Source organism: Nicotiana tabacum, chromosome 23 (assembly GCF_000715075.1).
Source record: "Nicotiana tabacum cultivar K326 chromosome 23, ASM71507v2, whole genome shotgun sequence".
NCBI classification, from domain to species: Eukaryota; Viridiplantae; Streptophyta; class Magnoliopsida; order Solanales; family Solanaceae; genus Nicotiana; species Nicotiana tabacum.
In genome coordinates, this window is record NC_134102.1 from 46,987,982 (window position 1) to 47,007,386 (window position 19,405).

A 19,405-nucleotide genomic window follows, 5' to 3' on the forward strand; every position below is an offset into this window, starting at 1 on the left:
TCCCTAAAATTATTTGATTGAACATTCAAATAATATTATTTGATGGATAAATCAAAGCCATTTAGTGTCACGACCCAAATTTCACCGAAACCGTGATGGCACCTAACACTTCTTGTTAAGCAAGCCAACATTTAATTTACAGAAATAAACTTCAACAACAGTAAGAAATAGTCTCTGTCACACCCGAAATCCCAACCGCGGGGCAGTAATGGCGCCTAACACCGCTTTCTAAGCAAGCCAGCACAATAAGGTAATACGAAAATAAACACAATAGATACCTAATAACTAAACAATAACATAACATAAAACACCCCAGATCTGGTGTCACAAGTATATGAGCATCTAGATTCATCTGAATACAAGGGTTTAAAAGAAATACAACACTAACCGAAATGAAATGGAAACAGTACAATAAAATACGAAAGTGACTTATGTGGCCTGCGAACGGGATGCAACTCTACCTCGAGTCACTGTCTGGTATCCGCTAAGTACCTCTCGGGACTCCATTGGTACCAACGTCAAAATCTGCACAAGAAGTACAAAAGTATAATATGAGTACAACCGACCAAATGTACTCAGAAAGTGTTGAGCCTAACCCCGACGAGGTAGTGATGAGGCTAAGACAAGACACCTACTAAAAACTTGTGCATATATATATATATATATTGGTTACCATCGTCGCTTCGTGGAGGGGTTTTAATCTATTGCATCTCTATTGACTAAGTTGAATCAGAAGCGCGCTCCGTTTTGATGGTCTGACAAGTGCGAGGAGAGATTTCAAAAGATCAAGGTTGCTTTGACTACAACTCCAATTTTGGTATTACCTTCATGATCAAAGATGTATATTGTCTATTGTGATGCTTCGCAAGATGGCCAGTGTTGTGTGTTGATTCCGGATGTTAGGGTGATTGCCTATGTATCGCGCCAGTTAAAGCCCCATGAAAAGAACTACCCAGTTCATGATTTAGAGTTAGCATCTATAGTGCAGCACTCAAGATTTAGAGGCATTATTTATATGGCGTGCCTTGTGAGGTTTACACTAATCATCAAAGTCAACAACATTTTTCAAGCAGAAGGATTTGAATTTGAGGAGGCGGAGGTGGTTGGAGATGTTAAAGGGTTATTTTATCAATATCTTCTATCATCCGGGGAAGGCGAATGTGGTAGCGGATGCCTTTAGTAGAAAGGTAGAGAGAATGGGGGTTTGGTGTTTATTCCAGTTGTGGAGAAGCCTTTAGCTATGGATGTTCAAGAGTTGGCTAATAGATTGCTGAGATTGGATATTTCTTAGCCTACCAGAGTTCTTGCTTGTAATTTTGTATTGTCATCCTTGTTGGAGCACATTAAGGCTCGCCAATATGATGATCCACATTTGCTTGTCCTTAAGGATACGATGCAACAAGGTGGTTCTAAGGAGGTGAGTATTGGTGATGATGGTGTATTGCGACTTCAGGGTCAGATTTGTTTTCCTAATGTCGATGGCTTGAGGGAGTTGATTCTTTAGGAGGCTCATAGTTCGCGGTATTCTAGTTATCCAGGTGGTACGAAGATGTATCGTGATTTGAAGCAGCATTATTGGTGGAGAAGGATATAGAAGGACATTGTTTGGCATGTTTCATGGTGTTTGAATTGTTAATATGTCAAGTATGAGCATCAGAGACCAGATGGTTTGCTTCAACAGATTGATATACTGGAGTGGAATTTGGAGCGCATTAATAGGTTTGCCATGGACATTGAGGAAGTTTGATGCAATTTGGGTCATTGTTGATCGGTGGACCAAGTCGGCTCATTTCATTCCGGTTATGACTTCTTATACTTCATAAAAGTTGGCTCAGATCTTCATCTGGGAGATTGTCCTCTTGCATGGTGTACCTGTCTCTATCATCTCAGACCGCGACACTCAGTTTATATATCACTTTTGGAGGGAAGCTGAGGGTAAGTTGGGAACATGTGTAGAGCTCAGTACTGCATTTCATCTTCAAATAGGTGGGAAGTCGGAGCAGACCATTTAGATCCTTGAGGATATGTTGAGGGCCTGTGCTATTGAGTTCGGAGGTCAGTGGGATCAGTTTCTACCTTTAGTAGAGTTTTCCCACAACAATACCTATCAGTCTAGTATCATGATGGCTCCGTATGAGGCCTTATATGGGAGGCAGTTCCGTTCACCAATTGGTTGGTTTGATCCTAGGGAGACTAGGTTGTTAGGAATAGATTTGGTCCATGTTGCTTTGGAGAAGGTGAAGTTGATTTAGGCGAGGCTTTAGACAGCTCAAGCTAAACATAAGAGTTATGCAAAATAGAAGGTTCGCGACTTAGCATTTATGGAAGGTGAGAAGGTTCTTCTTAGGGTTTCTCCTATGAAGGGCATGATGTGGTTTGGGAAGAAGGGCAAGTTGAGCCCGAGGTTTATTGGTCTATTTGAGCTGGTTAAGAGAGTTGGCGAGGTTGCTTATAGACTTGTTTTGCCTCCTAGCTTTCGGGAGTTCACCCATCATGTTTCTATTCTTCAAAAGTATCATGCAGAGAAGTCCCATGTATTGGACTTCAGTACAGTGCTATTGGATGAGAATCTGGCTTATGAAAAAAAGTCGGTGGCCATTTTGGATAGATAGATTCGAAAGCTAAGATCTAAAGATATTGCATCAGTGAAGGTTCGATGGAGAGATCAATTGGTCGAGGGGATACTTGGGAGACGGATTCAGCTATGCAGAGCAGATATCCACATCTTTTCAACAATTCAAGTATATTTCTAAACCCGTTCAAGGACGAATATTTGTTTAAGGGGGGGGAACATAATGACCCGGTCAGTCATTTTGTGTATTTGAGCCATGTTCCCCTATTTGATGCTTCTCATATGTGTGCTTATTGTTTTTTTGGCTTGCGAGATTGGTTAGTTTGGCTTCTGGAGGGTTTGAGAGTGATTGGAGATACTTAGTCTCATTTGAAAAGCTTAAGTTGCTTATAGTTGACCAAGGTTTGACTTTTGAGTAGACGGCCTTGTATTGGTGATTTGATAGTTCTAATAGGTTTGTATAGTGATTTTGGACTTAGGCATATATCCGGATATGGATTTAAAGGTTCCTAGAATATTTTGGTACTATTAGCCAAAAATTGGTAATTTGAAGTTTTAGAAAGTTCATAGATTTGATCGGGAGATGACTTTGGGGTTATTAAGTCCCGATAGTGTTCCAGGACTTTGGATAGGTATATTTAGTTGATCGAAACTTATTTGTTAAGCTTGGTCGGTATCCAGAATGTTTAGGCATGATTCAGACGTGTTTGCTAAAGTTAGGAAGGTTGGAAGTTTGGAAGTTAAGAAATGGATTATTATCGTCGATTCTTGGTTTTGATGTTAATTGTGGTATTTTGAGCTTTTGGATAGGTTTGGGTAAGGTATTATGCCTTGTTGGTATGATTGGACCGGGTCTCGGGAGGCTCAGGTGTGTTTCGATTTGGTTTTGAACCATGGGGAATGGTTTGGCAAGTCTGGTGTATTGCACTTGTGGAACTTTGATCGCAGATGTGAAGGTGGAGGTGTGAGGGTTTGTCGCTTCTCCGAAGTTGGATGGTCCTGTGAAGGGTCGCGGATGCGAAGGCACACCTGCGGAGTTGTAATGAGCGCCTGCGAGGATGGGAAGGTTGAGAAGTTGCGCACATGCGTATTTTAGTGTCGCACCTACGGGTCCGCAGATGCGGAAGGTTGGTCGCAGATACAAAGGCAGGCTGAGTAAGCGATTTTTCCAAATGTGAGAGGGGGATCATAGAAGCGGTGTTGCAGATGCGAAGATTTTGTCTATAGATGCGGAAGCACTGGCAGATCATTATTATTTTGACGGTTTGCTGTAACGACTCGACCGATCGATTTGCGTATTTGATCCTCATTTCCCTGTTTGATGTACCTGTATGCTTATTTGTTGTTTTGGACTTGCGAGGTTTATTGTTTTGGTTTCGGGAAGGTTCGGGAGTAATTTAGAAAACTTAGTGTCATTTATGGAAGCTTAAGGTATAAGAGTTGACCGAGGTTTGAGTTTTGATAAATGACCCTTGAATGGTTTTTTAAAGGTACCAATGGGTTTGTATGTTGATTTTGGACTTAGGCGTATGTCTAAATTTTGATTTGGATGTCCCTACGTTGATTTGATTCTATTTGGCGAAAGTTGGAAATTTAAAGATTTGGAAGGTTCATAAGTTTGACCGGGAGTTGACCTTGGTGTTATCATGTTCAGATTGTTGTTCCGGGGGTTGGAATAGGTTCGTTATGTCATTTGAAACTTGTGTGCAAAATTTGAGGAGATTCTGAGTTGGTTAGACATGGTTTGGAATGAGTTTTGAAAGTTTTAAAATGGATTAGTTCATTAAGCTTGAATTGAGGTGCTATTTGTGGTTTTGATGTTATTTTGTATGATTTGAGACCTCGAGTAGGTCCATGTTAGGTTTTGCGATTGGTTGGTGTGTTTGGATAGGGTCCCGATGGCCTCAGGTATGTTTCAGATTGTTTGGTGTTATGTAGGTTTGTCTGTTCTTTTGTTTTCGCACCTGCGAGGTTGGGTCCGCACGTGCGAGTTCACATATGCAAACAGTGGGGTCGCAAGTGCGGAGGAAGGCTAGGGAAAGAGGAGTCTACAGATGCGGAGGGCTGATCGCAGAAGCGAATGCACAAGTGCGCTACTTGGGCCGCATAAGCGGCTATGCAGAAGCGAAAGGGCGGTACTTATGTGTTTCCGCATCTGCGAGGTACTTTCCGCAGGTGCCGTGTCGCAGAAGTGAGATTTTTGTCCGCAAAAATGGAATCGCTGGGTAGAGTATTTTTTCGAGGGTTTAACTTATTTTATCATATTTTGAGATTGGAAGCTCGGATTGGGGCTATTTTTGAGGCGATTTTTACCACTTGGATTGGGGTAAGTGTTCTTGACTTAGATTAGATTTTATTTCATGATTCCATCTTTGATTTTGGCCTTTGGTTGATGAAATATAACGGAGAATATGGGTTTTTTGTAAGGGATTTTTGGAAAATGAATTATTGAGAATTGGACTCCGATTTGGAGTCGGTTGTGGATGAAACTTGTGTATTTTGATTCGTATTGGAATGGGTATTCGAAATTTGAGAATTTTGTCGGGTCTCGGGAAGCGGGCCCAGATTGAATTTCGGTTGACTTTGTGAAATTGATTAAAAATTAAATCTTTATTGTTTGGGTTCAATTCCTATGGCTTTATTTGATGTTATTGAGTTGATTTGAGAGGAAAGGCTTTTTTGGGAGATTAGAGGCTACCGGGAGGAGGTAAGTCTCTTGGCTAACCTTGTGAAGAGGGAAACTCCTAGAAATTGACTTGTTTATTATATGTTTAATGTATTGGGGTTAGTGATCTACGTGGGGACGAGCATATATGCATTCACCGAGTTTATATCATGATCGGGGGTAGAAATTGTAAGTTTTCATGCTTTGTTTGACTATACACTCATTTGGTTTATGATTTATTTGGCTTATGTGACTATGTTTGCTCTCTTATTCATGCTAGAAATCATGCCTAGACTTAAGATAAAATTGTGAAGGTATGAGAACTTATTCTTGATATGCTAAATTGTTTAATTGCCCGTAGTCACACACAGACTTTACGAGCACATGTCTGCATGATATTAATTAAGTCCTCATTCACCTATTATCTATACTTATTGATAATACACATGTATTTAAATAATGGATACATGATCCGGACTGAGGATTTTGGCACGAAGGCTAAGCATGCGTCTGAGATACAGTTATGGCACATTTGACTTGATGATCGGGCTTTGATTTATGAGGGATTCTATTATACCCCTCTTGCGCTTGGATTTGGATCCATCCCTTCGGAGTCAGGTGATAGCCCATGTTACATTAGGCCCTACGAGCATGGTCGGTACATGGATTTTGTATTGGGTCGACGCATAGATTTTGTATCGGTTTATGTGGTACATGGATTGTATATCAGGGTACATGGATCTTGTACTGGTTGAGCATGCATTCTTATTATTGACTCATTTTGGAGTATTTATTTCACTTTAAACTTGTACTTGAAATTCTTATATGCTAATTGGGAGTCCTAACTCCATTATTTGAGAATGTCGCTTATTATTATTATTATTATTATTATTATTATTGTATTCGAGTAGTGATAGGGATATTTCTGTGCTTGAAAAGCATGCTTAGTGCCTTTTCAATTGCTGATATCTATGATTCGTGATATTCATGTTATTATTCAATATTTTAGTTCTTATTCTATTATTACATCAGTGTGGTAAGTATTTAGAAGCATCTAGCCTCACCACTACTTATTCGATGTTAGATTTGATACTTACTAGATATCGATTGTGGTGTACTCATACAACGGTTATGCACATCTTTTGTGCAGATCCTCAGGTGGGTCCTAGCAGAGCTTCATGATTTGAGCTAGGAGACTATATGGAGACTTAGTTTGCATCACATTTTTGGAGAGCGATGCAGTGTGAGCTGGCACACAAGTTGAGTTGAGTACGACATTTCATCCTCAGACGGACGGGCAGTCCGAGCGAACCATTCAGATCTTGGAGAATATATTGAGAGCCTGTGTCATTGATTTTGGAGGCCAATGGGATCAGTTCTTACCATTACCAGTCGAGTATTCAGATGGCCCTATAAGAGGCCTTATCTAGGAGGCGATGTCATTCTATGGTTGGTTGGTTTGAGCCTTGGGAGGCTAGGTTGTTGGGCACTGATCTAGTTTAAGATGCTTTGGAGAAGGTGAAATTTATTCAGGAGCAGTTTCGTACATCGCAGTCAAGAAAGAAGAGTTATTCTGACAGGAAGGTTTGCGCTTTAGCTTTCATGGAGGGTGAGAGGGTCCTTCTCAGACTTTTGTCTATGAAAGGTTTGATGAGGTTTGGGAAGAAGGGAAAGTTGAGGCCTCTGTACATTTATCTATCTGAGGTTTTGGAGAGAGTGGGTGAGGTGGCTTACAGGCTTGCTTTTCCGCCCAACTTGTCGGGAGTTTATCCTGTGTTTCATATTTCCATGCTTTAGAAGTATCATGAGGATCAGTCACATGTGTTAGATTTTAGTTCAGTGCAGTTGGACGAAAATTTGACTTATGAGGAGGAACCAGTGGCCATTCATGATAGGCAGGTTTGGAAGTTGAGGTAAAAGGATATTGCATCGGTGAAGTTTTAGTGGAGAAGTCAACTGATCGAGGAGGTGACTTGGTGTCACGCCCCGAACCTGGAGGGACGAGACTGGCACCCGGTGCCTCACCTAACTTTACGTACCAACTTGCGACTAAGGAACTCTGATCATGTGATGTCATACTTTGGCCATGGGCCACATTGCAAGACAAATGTGAATGCTAACTAAATATCAATATAAAGCTGAGTCGACAAGGCTGTCATAACTACTACAACTGGCAAACCAACAAAATATACATAGAAGGCCTACTAGCCCAACATACTGCACTAACTGACAGGATATGTCTACAAGCCTCTACTGGTGGATATACTGTGATCAGAACAGCTTCCCGACCTACTCATAACATATATACGTTTATACACAATATGTACATAAAGCTCTAGACCCGGCAACTCCGAAAGGCATGGAGCTTACCAATCAAGTTGAACTCGGGAAACACTTAATGAGGAGGTATACCCGTCTGTCTGTCTGAACCTGCACGCATGAAATGCAGCGCCCCCAGGAAAAGGGACGTCAGTACGAAATAATGTATCGAGTATGTAAGGCACTATACTGAAAGCTGAACTGATAATATAATAACTGAAAGCAACTGGAAGTCAAAGATAATATGAAGATATGCTTACCTATTGATACTGACTCAACTCTCTCAATATAGTAAGTAAAATAGTTGTCCGGCCTTATAAGACTCGGTATATATATAACTGCTATGCCGTAGTAGGCTCGCTCATAGGCGCTTGGCCATGCTAGGCTCTGTATCTCGGCCAACTAGGCTCGCTCATAGACGCTCGGCCACAGTTGGCTCGGTATATAACTTACCATCTGATCAGAGATTGCCCAATAGGGGCCTGCCCATCGATTATAGCTCGATGGTAATGAAAATACTGTAATACTGTATATATAGATTCTCTCCTCTCATGACTGAAAAAAAAGAAAATACTCAATTGAATATGAAGTCCTGATAAGAAGAATATTGTAACTTACAAGACTAGGAAAATATACGTAATTTCCGGGATATGAATTTTTCTTTATGCCTCGTTATCAAACTCATATAATTACGAGATCATGCCAAAATAAAGAAAGGGCTTAGCCTTAACATACCTGGAGTTCGGAAAAATCCGTATAATATTCTTAGAAAAGATTGCACCGTACTCCTTTAGAACCGCAAAATTTTACGTTGTTACGGTTCTAACAATTCTCGTTGGAATTGTTTGGTTGCAAGAATTTCATTGAAACCTTGTAGGAGAGTTTGGTTGCAAGAATTTCGTTGGAAGCTTTGTTTTGGATGGAGTTTAGCGCCTGTTAGTGTCTTGAATTGTAACTGGAATTATTTGGTTTCATGTAGGAACTTGAATTGTAGGAAGTGCTAGCGTTTTTGTTATGAAGTGTTGTAAGAAGGTTTGTTGAATTCTTTCTTAAGATTCTAGGGAATGATTTTGATCTTTGTTGTAAGAAGGCTTGCTGAGTTCTTAATTAAGATTGTAGGGAATGATTTTGATTTTCTTGAGATGTTATTCTTAACTCTAGGTGGCCCCACATAGCAAGCTTAGTGTCATTTAAGGTATGACACCTTTCCATCTTCATAAATAGTCATTAGAGATTTTAGGAGGGCTTGCCACGTTGGGAGGGGGGGTTAAGTCTTATCCTAAGCTTGTTTTATTAAGAATTATTTTTTACTTACTTAAAATACTACTCACTTTTTACATACCTTATACACCTTACTATCATGACCATGTAGTACCTTGTGTGGTACTAGTCCATAAATACTGGGTATTATAGCTCGGGCCGTATTTTATCCCAAAATGTCAAATTTTGACGAAATTCATTTTCTTCGATTTGCTTACCCTCTCACCTTCACGAATTTACTCATCACTTATTTGAAATAGCATAATACTTATAATCTCATAATAATCTCATTCCCGAACTTACCTCGATTACCTTATGACAAAACTTTAACATACGAAAATACGAAATGTAACATCTCATTTCCGAGCTTATATCAATTTACTTATGGCGTACTTCCACGTACGAAAATATGGGGTGTAACATTATTCCCCCCTTTGAAACATTCGTCCTCGAATGTTGACTGATGCACTTATCATTCTTATGACCGAATAGCTCTTATGAATACTTTAATACTCTCCTTGCCATCTAGGTAATTGTCCTGTGAATAAATCCAATGTCCAGGGTATTCCCCCCTTTAGGCCTCTTCCTCTCACCATGACTTGTAGTCGGAATCCTTCTAATTTCATAACTGTTGCTACTTTCTATCATGCATCCTGTACGACTCTAACTTTGTATGTGCGCATATGCGACGCTTCTCTCCCCTTTCCTCAATCAGCAATGATAGAATAAAAATTGCACGACATAGAAGAATATAAGTGAAACTGTTCCTAACTCCATAGCCTCTGGAAGATAAGTACAGACGTCTCTGTACTGATCCTCCAGCTCTTAACCAATCTCTAGGCCTCACTTAGTGAAGATATACAAAATTATGTCAAACTGTCCCTCTGGGCGTCATTAGCTTTACTACATCTAAGTAGGCTATACTATACCATAATTCTTACTTCACTTTATTGTTACTGAGGTCTACTATAGAACTCCAAGTTACTTTCGTTACTTATCCCATATGCATAAAGCCAAGTCTTTTAACGCTTCTTCATTACTGTTCGTCTTAAGAATGATGGTCTAATCGCATCTCGTATCTTTTATCTATCCATTGTCGATTCACCTCAATGTTGATCTACAATCTTCCATTGATAACTTGAAACTTCTTACGTAATACATTTCCATTAGGGCTTATGATGTATCGAGGAATATTTGAAGTTATTTTCCTGATCCACTTAGGGGCGATATTATACTTCTATAACCTTATTTCATAGCATCCCAATGTGATTCACCTTACGTGGGTATTTTGTTCTCGTATTATTCATGAAATCCTCTTCAAATCATTACTCAATTGAAGGCTCGAACGTCATCCTTTATCTATCATAATTACACCCTTATTCTAGGGCAGCATTCCATTTTTTTTCTAGATATTAGACTCCTTTGAGTTCATTCAGGTTATGCTGAACTTTCTATAACTTAGAAAAACCATTAACTCTCTTGTTTTCATGGGCTTGATCTCGAGGACCTATCCATTCTCGTCACCTTCCTACTCGCCCTTTCTCATCCTTACTCCTGTCATAAAACCTTGTCGCTTTACTATACTTTAGCTTGTAACCTCTACGTATCTATTTATACTATTCACAACCTTCCTTCAACTTGTTTGCACCATAGATTCCCTTATGTTATTTTAGAACATCAAGCGAGACATCACATCATCTCTAACTCTTCTTTACTCTCTTGGTTAGATCTCTCGGTACCTAGAAACCATAGGCTGGAAGATATGCCACTGACGCCGCCGCTATCATTCCTGGATATTGAATCCCCGCGCTTCTAGCCTTCTATACAAAGTATGGACTATTCTCAACCTTCTGCTTTTGAGTATCTCGTACGTTGTTCACCTTTACCTTACTTACCTTAAAGCCTCACATTACATCATTTATCTCTTTCATGACCTCCCCTCCACATAGGTATAATTCACATCCACGTCTTGAACTTCTATTATAATACATGCACCTCTTTACACAATCTCGTGAGAGCTTCATACTAACTTCTTATAAGGTTGGGACACTTCTAACTAGCTTTATCGTAGAGCCGTTATAGAATATAGCTACTGCACTATCTCTCTTGTACCTCTGATATTAAGAGTGATTCTACAATGTTCTTAATCATGATGTCTATAACTTTCTGGGTCCAATAAGCAGACTCCTAATTTACTTAGTTGATGTAACTCTTTAGTTTCCTCTTCCTTCTGATTAGCCTTTATGTAGGCCTAAGCTATCTTCCGCTCTACGGCTCATGGCATTTAGTTATTACTTTAGCCTTTCATGGACGCTATGGAAAACCATGATACAATCTTCTAATAATTCCATCCTTTGTCTATGACCTAGACCCAATTCCTTCTTTTAACTTATACCGGAGTCTTCTATGGTTGATCATTCATTTCAGCTTTCTTCAAACATAAGCAATTGCTTTTCCTGGTCTTTTGCCCCTTTGTTGCGTGCATACTTAGCTTATCTGAGTTCTCACGCATGCCGAAATGTTTTTTGTGCAACTCATATGGTCTCGAATATTACTTTTGGTTTTACTCCCCGCTCATTAGCCATGATAGGTGTCACTTTCTTTTGTTGTGCATACAATTTTGTAGTGGGACTGTTGTTACAAAACTATTTCCTCTTTAGGTCACTGTTCTTTGGTTGAAGCCTTCTTACTTATTTCCTCAGCTAGTCTTTCATTGTAGTACTTAGGGAAGACCTTCTGACTCTTGTAAAGCTGCCAGCTTATTACATCGCATACCCGATGGAATTCTTGATGTTTGTACTCACCTATAATTATTCGTAGTTCTTACCTCCACACCCTTGTGCTTTTAGTGTTGCTTCTAAACTGATATTTTGACTGTCTTCCCAGTGGCACTCTCTTTTATTTCCATAACATTCATATGATACCTTTAACTACCCCAACTCCTATTTGAATATTTCTTAAGTATTACAATATCATAACTGCGAGACTGAATTTCCCATGTTGGGGTTCCGTACATTTATCTTGCATTGATCTGTTGATTTGTCTTTTATCCTCTTGTCTTGCCATAACTGGGCTCTTCCTGAATCAACTACTAACTACTCGTTGGCCCATTCTCATCTTAATATTCTACATAATATTTCTTAGGTTATTTTCTTTGCCTTAACTTACGTCTCGCACTGGCTCCTTATATTAATAACAGCTTGGGAAGGAACCCTTACTTTCTCTCCTTGATGTCGTGTTTGCACAATATTCTGGAATCGTAGCATATCTATAGGCTTTGAATAAGTGCAATCGCATCCCTTTTTTATTTTTATCGCATTCTTAGTTTACCATTCCATAGTCACTAGAACCACTTAATTCCGACTTAATGCCACATCACTCCATATCCCCTCCTTTAGGGGAGTACTAAGAGTTGGAGCTATGACGATCTACCTATAGATGTTTTACCCTTTCATCTTTGGCGTCCTTTTACATCATCGATGACCCTTACTCGCCTTGCGGTAATCCTTCTGTACCAAGGATAACAAAATTCCTTACTCACGAGGAAGGCACCTAGTATAACTGGCATATACAGTCCCTTAAGCTTAACTTTTCTCACATTGCTTGCTTTAGGGAAGCATCTTCCTGAACGACTATTCTCTGAATTTCTCATGAATCTTCTTCTTTTGTCCATTCTATTATCGCCGGAATGAAATCAGAAACTTTCATGATGCCGACTATTATCCAATCACTCAGTTCCTAATTCATGTTTGGTTTATCTTGTTCACCAGCCCATACTGATTCCTATTATTCTGGGGTCTAACGTTTCCTTCCGGTAGTTGCATTGGAGTCACAAACTTATATCTCGAAGTGAGGATATGACTTTATGGCCTATACTCTTTTGTTGTTTTAAGGCCTATCACCACTTATCTCTTCCTTCACTTGACTATAGATTCTGTAACACTGTCATCTTTTGATCTACCGTTGTTATCTATGTATCATATCTTACTCTTAATACTTCATTAGCCCTCTTCTTATTTTCTGCTAACATTTTTGTCTATCACTTTATTCTGAAAACTTCAACAAGATATTCTTTTGCTTTTAGCTCCCCTTTGCTCCATCCACTGGCTCTTTGGGTTGCCTAGCATTATCTGTCTATGTAGCACTCATATCTAGTTGTACTATTTTAGAGTGCGCCATTTGGGTGTCTCATAAGAAGACCTGTTAGCACATTTGCAATATCCTTCGAAAATGTCAACTAACACAAACAATCAATTCACTATTTTGGGTTACTCTAACCCCAACCGGATTCTGATATCCCGTCCTTTTTTTAATCTACACCTGTTAGCCCCCAATAAGGTATAACTGAGATGGGTGTGGCCAATTATACATACCTCTGTTATTGTTGAGGGTAACTCACAATGCTTATAATTTTTTTTTTGCCGGAACTGTAATACTGATAATCTTCATTAACTGGGTGCCTCGTACCCTTCTTCACCTTGCTTCTTTTATTTACTGAAACTTGTGTCTCCCTCCTTATTCCTTTTTACCATAAGAGTGGATAGGCATTCTTGCCTTAGGGATCCTTATCAAGAAGCTCACACATCTTAGTATACACATGATTTGTTGAATGCCTCATATTTATCCATCATAAGCATGATGCAAAAATTGAGTTCCTCTGACTCAACTCTTCCACAACTATATTTCTTACCAATTGTCTTTCTAGATGTAGGTATCATCGTACTATAAGTAAGATAGAGTTTAGAAAATTGAGTTCTTACAACTGAGCTCTACCACACGATCTAGAGTAGGAAGAAAGAGTGACAGTCCTAAATGCCCCGTAACCTCCTGCTTATAAGTGTGGTGCACGACACACCCATAAACAAGACTCTACAAGACACAGCTTGTAGACTCCCTAGAACGGAACTGCTCTGATATCACTTTTGTCACGCCCCGAACCTGGAGGGACGAGACTGGCACCCGGTGCCTCACCTAACCTTACATACCAACTTGCGACTAAGGAACTCTGATCATGTGATGTCATACTTTGGCCATGGGCCACATTGCAAGACAAATGTGAATGCTAACTAAATATCAATATAAAGCTAGGTCGACAAGGCTGTCATAACTACTACAGCTGGCAAACCAACAAAATATATATAGAAGGCCTACTAGCCCAACATACTGCACTAACTGACAGGATATGTCTACAAGCCTCTACTGGTGGATATACTGTGATAAGAATAGCTTCCCGACCTACTCATAACATATATACATTTATACACAATATGTACATAAAGCTCTAGACTCGGCAACTCCGCAAGGCATGGAGCTTACCGATCAAGCTGAACTCGAGAAACACTTAATGAGGAGGTATACCCGTCTGTCTGTCTGAACCTGCACGCATGAAATGCAACGCCCCCAGGAAAAGGGACGTTAGTACGAAATAATGTACCGAGTATGTAAGGCACTATACTAAAAGCTGAACTGATAATATAATAACTGAAAGCAACTGGAAGTCAAAGATAATCTGAAGATATGCTTACCTGCTGATACTGACTCAACTCTCTCAATATAGTAAGTAAAATAGTTGTCCGGCCTTATAAGACTCAGTATATATATAACTGCTCTGCCGTAGTAGGCTCACTCATAGGCGCTTGGCCATACTAGGCTCTGTATCTCGGCCAACTAGGCTCGCTCATAGGCGCTCGGCCACAGTTGGCTCGGTATATAACTTACCATCTGATCAGAGATTGCCCAATAGGGGCCTGCCCATCGATTATAGCTCGATGGTAATGAAAATACTGTAATACTGTATATATAAATTCTCTCCTCTCATGACTGGCAAAAAAGAAAATACTCAATTGAATATGAAGTCCCGATAAGAAGAATATTGTAACTTACAAGACTAGGAAAATATACGTAATTTTCGGGATATGAATTTTTCTTTATGCCTCGTTATCAAACTCATATAATTATGAGATCATGCCAAAATGAAGAAAGGGCTTAGCCTTAACATACCTGGAGTTCGGAAAAATCCATATAATATTCTTGGAAAAGATTGCACCGTACTTCTTTAGAACCGCAAAATTTTACGTTGTTACGGTTCTAACAATTCTCGTTAGAATTGTTTGGTTGCAAGAATTTCGTTGAAACCTTGTAGGAGAATTTGGTTGCAAGAATTTCGTTAGAAGCTTTGTTTTGAATGGAGTTTAGCGCCTGTTAGTGTCTTGAATTGTAACTGGAATTATTTGGTTTCATGTAGGAACTTGAATTGTAGGAAGTGCTAGCGTTCTTGTTATGAAGTGTTGTAAGAAGGTTTGTTGAATTCTTTCTTAAGATTCTAGGGAATGATTTTGATCTTTGTTGTAAGAAGGCTTGCTGAGTTCTTTCTTAAGATTGTAGGGAATGATTTTGATTTTCTTGAGATGTTATTCTTAACTCTAGGTGGCCCCACATAGCAAGCTTAGTGTCATTTAAGGTATGACACCTTTCCATCTTCATGAATAGTCATTAGAGATTTTAGGAGGGCTTGCCACGTTGGGAGGGGGGGTTAAGTCTTATCCTAAGCTTGTTTTATTAAGAATTATTTTTCACTTACTTAAAATACTACTCACTTTTCACATACCTTATACACCTTACTATCATGGCCATGTAGTACCTTGTGTGGTACTAGTCCATAAATACCGGGTATTATAGCTCGGGCCGTATTTTATCCCAAAATGTCAAATTTTGACGAAATTCATTTTCTTCGATTTTCTTACCCTCTCACCTTCACGAATTTACTCATCACTTATTTGAAATAGCATAATACTTATAATCTCACAATAATCTCATTCCCGAGCTTACCTCGATTACCTTATGACAAAACTTTAACATACGAAAATACGGAATGTAACATTTTATTTCCGAGCTTATATCAATTTACTTATGGCGTACTTCCACGTACGAAAATATGGGGTGTAACACTTGGGATACCGAGCATGTTATTCGGAGTAGATATCCTCATCTCTTTGGCATTCTAGGTATGTTTCTAAACTCGTTCGAGGACAAACGTTTGTTTAAGAAAGGGAGAATTTAATGACCCGGCCAATCGATTTGTGTATTTGAGCCCCATTCCCTTGTTCGATGCTCCAGTTTGCTTCTTTGTTGGTTTGGGACTTGCGGGGTTGATTTGGAACTCTTAGAGTCATTTATGGAATCTTAAGTTATAAGAGTTGACCGAGGAATGATTTTTGTGTAAACGACCCAGGAATGGTGCTTTAATGGTCCAAATGGGTTCGTATGGTGATTTTGTACTTAGGCGTATGTCAAGATTTGGATTCGGAGATCCCTAAGATGATTTGATTCTATTTGGCGAATGTTAGAAATTTGAAGGTTTGAAACGTTCATAGATTTAACCGGCAATTGACCTTGGTATTATCAGGTTCAGATTATTGTTTTGGGAGTTGGAATAGGTTTGTTATGTCATTTGAAACTTGTGTGCAAAATTTGAGGTGATTCCGAGTTGGTTAGTCGTGGTCCGAATGAATTTTGAAAATTTGAATGTGGATTAGCTCATTAAGCTTAAATTAAGGTGTGATTTGTGGGTTTGATGTATGTAATGTTGTGTGATTTGAGACCTTGAGTTGGCCCGTATTAGGTTTTGGGATTGGTTGGTGTGTTTGGACGGGGTCCCAAAGGCCTCAGGTGTGTTTCAGATTGATGTAGAATTGTTTGGTGTTATGTAGGCATTTCTGTTCTGGTGTTTTTGCATATGCGAGGATGGGTTCGCAGGTGTGAGCCCGCTGATGCGGATACTGGGGTCGCAGCTGCAGAGGACAGCTGGGGCAGGAGGAGTCTGCATATGCGGAGGGCAAATCACAGAAGCAAATGCACAGGTGTGCCACTTAGACCTCAGAAGCGGCTCTGTAAAAGAGAAAAGGCGAAACTTATGGGTTTCCGCATATGCGAGTTACTTTCCGCAGATGCAATGTCGCAGAAGTGAGCTTTTTGTCCGCAAAAGCAAAATCGCTAGGCAGAGTATATATTTCGAGGGTTTAGCTTCTTTTTATATCATATTTTGAGATTGGGAGCTTGGATTGGGGCGATGTTTATGCGATTTTCACCACTTGATTGAGGCAAGTGTTCATGACTTATATTTGATTTTATTTCATTATTCCATCTTTGATTTTGACCTTTGGTTGATGAAATCTAAGGGATCAATTGGGGTTTTTGTAAAAAAAAAAATTGGAAAACAAATTATTGAGATTTGGACCGCGATTTGGAGTCGATTTTAGATAAAACTTGTGTTATTGGATTCCTATTGGAATGGGTGTTCGGGATTAGTAAATTTTATCGGGTTCCGAATGGCGGGTGCGGGTTGAATTTTTGGTTGACTTCATGCAATTAATTAAAGATTCAATATTTATTGTTTGGGTTCGATTCATATGGCTTTATTTGATGTTATTGAGTTGTATTTGGCTATATTCGGCACGTTTGGAGATTGATTTGAGAGGAAAGGCTATTTTGGGAGATTGGAGGCTACCAGGAGGAGGTAAGTCTCTTGGCTAACCTTGTTAAGAGATAAGCCCTAAGAAATTGACTTGTTTTCTATGTGTTTAAGGTATTACAAGTATTGTATATATGTGGTGGCGAGTGTATATGCATTCAATGATTTTATAGACCGGGGGTAGAAATTGGAATATTTTATGCTTTTTTTGACTATGTGCTCATTTGATGTATGATTTATTTGGCTTATGTGACTATGTTTGCCCTTTTATTCATGTTAGAAATCATGCCTAGACCTATGATCAAATTGTGAAGGCATGAGAACTTATTCTTGATATGCTAAATTGCTTAATTGCCCGTAGTCACATAGAGAATTCCTAAGCACATGTCTGTATGATATTTATTAAGTCCTCGTGCACCTTTTATCTATAATTCTTAAGCATATACATGCATTTAAATAATGGATACATGATTCAGACTGAGGATTTTGGCACGAAGGGAAAGCGTGCAACTGATAAATTTATGGCACATTGGACTTGATGATCAGACATTGATTTATGAGAGATTATATTATACTCCTCTTGTGCTTGGATTTAGATTCATCTCTCTAGATTCAGGTGATAACCCATGTTAATTTTGGCCTGTGAGCATGGTCGGTATATGTATTTTGTACCGAGTCGATACGTGGATTTTCTATCGGGTTATGTGATACATGGATTGTGTATCGGGGTACATGGATCTTGTACCAGTTGAGCATACATTCTTATTATTGACTCGTTTTGGAGTATTTATTTTATCCTAAACTGTTACTTGACACCTTATATGCTAATTGGGAGTCCTGGCGCCGTTATTTGAGCATGTCAGCTTTTATTATTATATTTGAGCAATGATAGGGTTATGTTTGTGCTATAAAAGCATTCTTAGTACCTTTTCAACTGATGATATGTGTGATTCGTTATATTGATGATATTATTCACAGTTTAAGTTCTTATTATGTTATTATATCTGTGTGGTATGTACTTAGAAGCATATAGCCTCGCCACTACTTCTTCTAGGTTAGATGTCATACTTACTGGGTACCGATTGTCGTGTAATCATACTACGCTTGTGCATATCTTCTGTGCAGATCCGCAGGTGTGTCCTAGCAGAGCTTCCTGATTTGAGCTAGGAGACTATATGGAGACTTAGGGTGAGCTACACTTCATGGTTTTATTTCGCAATTCCTGAGTCCCTGTTCTTTTATTTTATTTCTCTATTGCATTTCACACTGTTGTTATATATACACAAAGTTGTTCTCTTTTCCATAGTTTGCTCGTGTACTTGTGCCACCTAGTCTTTGGGGCATATTGTATTGGCCGTGTTTAGGACTTGCTTGTGATTTTATCAGATAGTGTCACTGTTTTGAGACTATTTTCATCTTTTATTGTTATATCTCTCTATTAAATAATAAAAATAGACTTTAATTATTGATTTCAAGTTGTCTTGCTTAGCAAGTTTGGCTAGGTGCTGTCACGACCTCAAGGCAGGATTTTTGGGTCGTGACATTTGCATATTTTCATTATTTTGAGTTTTGGAACAGGGGAAGAGGCAAACTTTGAGTATATTTTCATCAGTACTTTGTGGGCAAGGTGTGATTAGGATGCATTCAACGAAGTTCAAATGTTGGAAAGTTAAGAGAATAATTTTGATCTTTGATTCTTGGTTTTGATGTTATTTATGATGTTTAGAGCCTTTAGATAATCTGGGATAATATATTCGGACTTGTTGGCATTTTTTGACGGAACCCCGAGGGGCTTGAGTGAGTTTCTTATTAGTTTCAGATTTGTTTTGCTAAGTTGAGTTGTGTTGGTTATGGTTTTTTGCATTTGCGATGTGGGTGTTGCAAATGTGACTGCATTTGCGAAGGAGTTGTCGCTTGTGCAACCTAGTTGAGCCAGGGGGGTCGCATATGCAAGGATATGTGTCGCAAATTAGGACTATGGGATTCTGGGATACTTGTTCACTTTTGGGAGTTGTGGCATCGCTTTTGCGACCAGTAGCTTTGGGGATTTACAACATTGGCTGGGTCAACGGGATTCACATTTACGAGCCTGAGGTGGCTTTCCGAGGGTCGCATTTGC